Raw genomic sequence first — 5,614 nt, 5'->3', positions numbered from 1 at the left:
AAATATCTATTTAAAATTATTATGGCCTTTTGTTTTATCATAAAAAATTGTTTCATTTCATAAAAGTATATCCAAAATAAAATAATATTACTTTATTAATATTTCAAAATTGAGAAGTTGGAGATTTAAAAAATAAATCAATTTATCGAATTAGTTCAAATAATTATGGCTATTTGAACAATTATCTATTTCAAATCATTATAATCTTTTGTTTTGTCATAAAGCAACTGTTTTTCATCACACAAGCCAATTTGGAATAAAATAATACTAATTTATTAATATTTCAAAAATTAATAAGTAGGAGATTATTTATTTATCAAACCAGTTCAAATAATTATGACTATTTGAACAATTATATATTTCAAGTCGTTATAACCTTTTATTTTGTCATAAAACAATTACTTATGTTCATACAAGCTTATTCAAAATAAAATAATACTAATCTAATAATATCATGAAAATTAATAACTAAGAGATTTAGAAAATAAATTTGTTTGCTGAACCAGTTTAAATAGTTAATGCCATATAAATAACTATCTATTTCAAATCATTATGTCCTTTTGTTTTATCATAATCTATTAATATTTCAAAATTAATATGACATTTATAAATTAATATTATTATTTGTTAGCCTTGAATTGATCCTTATTTTGAAATGACAAAACATTAAAGCTAAATAAACTTGATCAAGATTTTGAAAAATATTTATTTAGTACATGTTTTTAAGTTTTATATTTTGGTACTAAACAATTAATATGATTTTCAAAGCTTAAACAAACCTTTCTTTGTTTTCATATTTCTCAAACCAAATCTATCTTTAAAGATTATTTATTTGAGCATAAATGAAAGTCCAATTATTGTTTTTAAAGTGAACTTATTCATTTTGGACTTAATACAATTTCAATAATATTGGTTTTGAGAAATAGATTAAATTAAGAAAGCTGTTTTACAAGAACAAACTTTTCCAACATTGAATTTTTTTTTTGTATTAATTCACAAATTTTAAATATTTGAATTTTATATGTTTGGAAAGCTCTTTGAGTCTACTTTCTAATGGATTAAACAAAATTAAAATCTAAATTTTCTAAGAAAAGATTTTGAATTTTTACTAGACACTCTGCAATTGTTAAAAAAACTCACAAGGGGTAAATTTAAAAATTCATTATAATTCATACTCAATGAATTAGGTGATACAATGTATATGATAGAATGCCATTTAAGTCTAGTTTCTAAATCTTCAAACTGTTTGTGATTTGGACTTATATAACTCAAGATATGATCAAATTAGTGAGTAAAGTGCAAAACAGGATATAACCACCCAGCCACTGATAGGATCGATCCCCTCATGGAAGGGAATGATTGGGTCATGATTTTCAAGTGAAAAATGGTTTAAAACATGAACCAATCGATCATTTCAAGTAAGGGATAGATCAGTTCTGGGTGAAAACACTCTATCGGCTACTTTTTAATGCTTCTAATGGCTATTTTCTTCTCCCAAACACTTCCAATGGCTACCTCTTCAATTTCTCTATAAATTGGGCACTCCAACACACCAAGAAAATTGATGAATCAAGAGAGCATGAGCCAATAAGCCACATTTTCATTCTTTCAAAAAATCAAAAGTTTTTAGAGTTTCAATGTCCATATCTTTGTATTTATTGTATCCAATTTTTATTTATTGTTCATTCATCATTTTCTTGTACTTAAACTTAGCAAACACTTAGCCTTAGAGAGGTTGTTCTGTTGTTTGCAAAATTATCTTTGATATACAAGGATGGAAGAGAACAAGAAGTGAGGTATCCTCTTGAGAGCTTTGTAGTGAGATTGGGTAAAATACTATAAAGGGTAAAGGTTTCTATCTTAAGCCTTAGAAAGAAAAAGATAGGTTGTATTTTCAATTCAAGAATAGTGGATTGAAGCCTTGGTGTGGACAACCAAGAAGAGAGGATGTAGGTGCCTTGTGGAGAAAGACCGAACCTTTATAAATCTTTTGTGTTTGATTTCTCTATCCCTATCTCCTTATAATTTATTGTTGTTTATATTTGATTTTAGATTCATTAATTGTTATTGTTGATTATGGCTTATAATTTCTGTAAACATATTTGTGCTTTTGTGCTAAAATTTTCTTGAATATCTTTTTTATGATAAATATATCTTCCTTGAGTTTTTAGTTTTCATATGGCCTAAAAATTATTTTGACATATTCCTTGGTGATTTATTGAACATACATGAATATTGAATATGTCTATTTTATGTTCATGAATGATCAAAAAAAAATCTTTGATATATAAAGGTGGAAGAGAACAAGAGGCGAGGTATCCTTTTGAGAGCTTTGTAGTGAGATTGGGTAAAATACTACAAAGGGTAGAGGTTTTTATCTTAAGCCTTGAAAGAAAAAGATAGGTTGTATTTTCAATTCAAGAACAGTGGATTGAAGCCTTAGTGTGGACAACCAAGAAGAGAGGACATAGGTGCCTTATGGAGAATGATCAAACCTCTATAAATCATTATATTTGATTTCTCTATCCCTATCTCCTTACAATTTATTGTTGTTTATATTTGATTTTAAATTCATTAATTGTTATTGTTTGCATTATATTTTCATCAAAAGTGCTTATTGTTTTAATTTCCATTCAACTATATTGAAATCATTTGTTTGGGAAGAATTTGGAGAAATCCAATTCACCCCCCTTTTTGATCACCATCAAACCTATAAAGCTAACATTATTAAACCAGTTCAAATAGTTATGACTATTTGAACAATTATTTATTTCAATGTTATGACTTTTTATTCTATTATAAAACAATAGTTTATGTTCATAAAAGCTTATTTGGATTAAAATAATACTAATTTATTAAAATTTCAACAATTAATAAGTAAAAAATTTTAAAAATAAATATGTTTGCTGAACTAGATCAAATAGTAATAACGATTTGAATAAATAACTATTTGAATAAATATCTATTTCAAATCGTTATGACTTTTTGCTTTGTCATAAAAAAATTATTCAAAATAAAATAATACTAAGCTATTCATATTCCAAAAATTAACAATTAAGAGATTTAAAAAATGAATTTGTTTATGGAACAAGTTTAAATAATTATGATTATTTGAACAATTATCTATTTGAAATTGCTATAACTTTTTGTTTTGTCACAAAATGATTTTTTTGTTCATACTATATTATTTCAAATAAAATAATATAATTTTATTAATATTAAGATAATTAATAGATAAAATATTTAAAAAATAAATATGTTTATCGAAAAAGTTCAAATCATTATGACTATTTGAACAATTATTTATTTTAAATTATTATGACTTTTTGTTTTGTTATAAAACAATTATTTCTATTCATACAAGCTTATTCAAATTAAAATAATATTAATTTATTAACATTTCTACAAAAAATAAGTAAAAGATTTAAAAAATAAATATGTTTATTAAATAAGTTTAAATAGTCATGACTATTTGAATAATTATCTATAGTGACCTTTTATTTTGTAATAAAACAACTGTTTCCATTCATATAAGCTTATTTGAAATAAAATAATACTAATTTATTAATATTTCAAAAATTAATGTGTAAGAGAATTAAAAAATGAATCTGTTTACCGAATATGTTCAAATAGTTATGACTATCTAAACAATTATCAATTTCAAAATATTATGACATTTTGTTTTGTCATAAAGCAATTAGTTCATTCATGCAAGCTTATTTTGAATAAAATAATATAAATTTATTAATATTCCAAAAATTAATAAGTAAAAATTTTAAAAATAAATATGTTTTCTAAACACGTTCAAATAGTTTGATAATTATCTATTTCAGATCATTTCATAAACCAATTGTTTCTACTCATGAGAGCTTATTCAAAATAAAATAATATTGATTTATTAAAATTCTAAAAATTAATAAGTAAAAGATTTAAAATATAAATCTATTTACCAAACGAGTTTAAATAGTTATGACTATTTGAATAATTATTTATTTCAAATTATTATGATGTTTTGTTTTGTCATAAAATAATTATTTCTATTCATACAATTTTATTTGAAATAAAATAATACTAATTTATTAATATTCTAAAAATTAATAAGTTGAAGATTTAAAAAATAAATCTATTTACTGAATAAGTTCAAATAGTCTTGTCCATTTGAACTATTATCTATTTCAAATTATTATGACCTTTTGTTTTGTCATAAAATAATTGTTTCTGTTCATGCAAAATTATTCAAATTAAAATAATATAAATCTATTAATATTTTGATAATTAATAATAGATTTAAAAACTAAATTTATTTTCTAAAACAGTTCAAATAGTCATGAATATTTGAACAATTATCTAATCTCAAAACGTTATGATTTGTATTTTGTCATAAAACAATTGCTTATTTTCATACAAGGTTATTTGAATTAAAATAATACTAATTTAATAATATTCCAAAAATTACTAAGTAAGAGATTTAAAAAATAAATATGTTTGCCAAACTAGTTCAAATAGTTAAGACTATTAGAACAATTGTCTATTTTGAATCCTTCTGACATTTTATTTAATCATAAGACAATTATTTCAATTCATACAAACTTATTTAGAATAAAATAATAATAATTTATTAACATTCAAAAAATTAATAAGAAAAAGATTTAAAACAATAAATCTGTTTACCAAAAAAGTTAAAAAAGATTTGACTTTTTTAATAATCGTTCTAACTATTTAAAGTCATTATGAGCTTTTGTTTTGTCATAAAATAATTGTTTCAATTCATACGAACTTATTTGAAATAAAATAATACTACTTTATTAATATTTTGAAAGTTAATAAGCAAGAGATTTAAAACTTAAAATAGCTTTTCGAACTAGTTCAAATAGCTATAATTATTTGAACAAATATCAAACTTAAATCATTGTGATCTTTGTTTTCTCATAAAAAAATTGTTTTTGATTATCCAAGCTTATTCAAATAAAAATAATACTAATTTAATAATATTTCAAAAATTAATAGGAGATTTAAGAAATAAAAGTGTGTTAGCCTTGAATTGATCCTTATTTTGAAATGACAAAACATTAAAGCTAAAGAAACTTGATCAAGATTTTGAAAAAGATTTATTTAGTACATGTTCTTAAGCTTCCAATAGCTAAACTTCCAACGGCTACCTCTTCAATTTCTCTATAAATTGGGCACTCCAACACACCCAGAATATCGATGAATCAAGAGAGCAAAAGCCAACAAGCCATATTTTCATTCTCTTAAAGAATCAAGAGTTTTTAGAGCTTTAAAGTCCATATCTTTGTCTTTATTGTATCCAAATTATATTTGTTGTTCATTTATCATTTTTTTGTACTTAAACTTAGTAAACACTTAGACTTAGAAAGGTTATTCTATTGTTTGCAAAATTAGCTTGGATATACAAGGGTGGAAGAGAACAAGAGGTGAGGTATCCTCTTGATATTCTAAGGGTAGAGGTTGCTATCTAAGCCTTGACAAAAAGATAGAGATTTAGTATAAGATAGGTTTATATCTTGTAAGAATTTTTCTTCAATTAGTGGATTGAAGCCTTGGTGTGGACAACCAAGAGAGAGGACGTAAGTGCCTTGTGGAGAAGGACCAA

Source organism: Durio zibethinus, chromosome 15 (genome assembly GCF_047325235.1).
Source record: "Durio zibethinus cultivar Kanyao isolate XHJ-2024 chromosome 15, ASM4732523v1, whole genome shotgun sequence".
NCBI lineage: Eukaryota > Viridiplantae > Streptophyta > Magnoliopsida > Malvales > Malvaceae > Durio > Durio zibethinus.
This window is presented reverse-complemented; position numbering follows the sequence as displayed.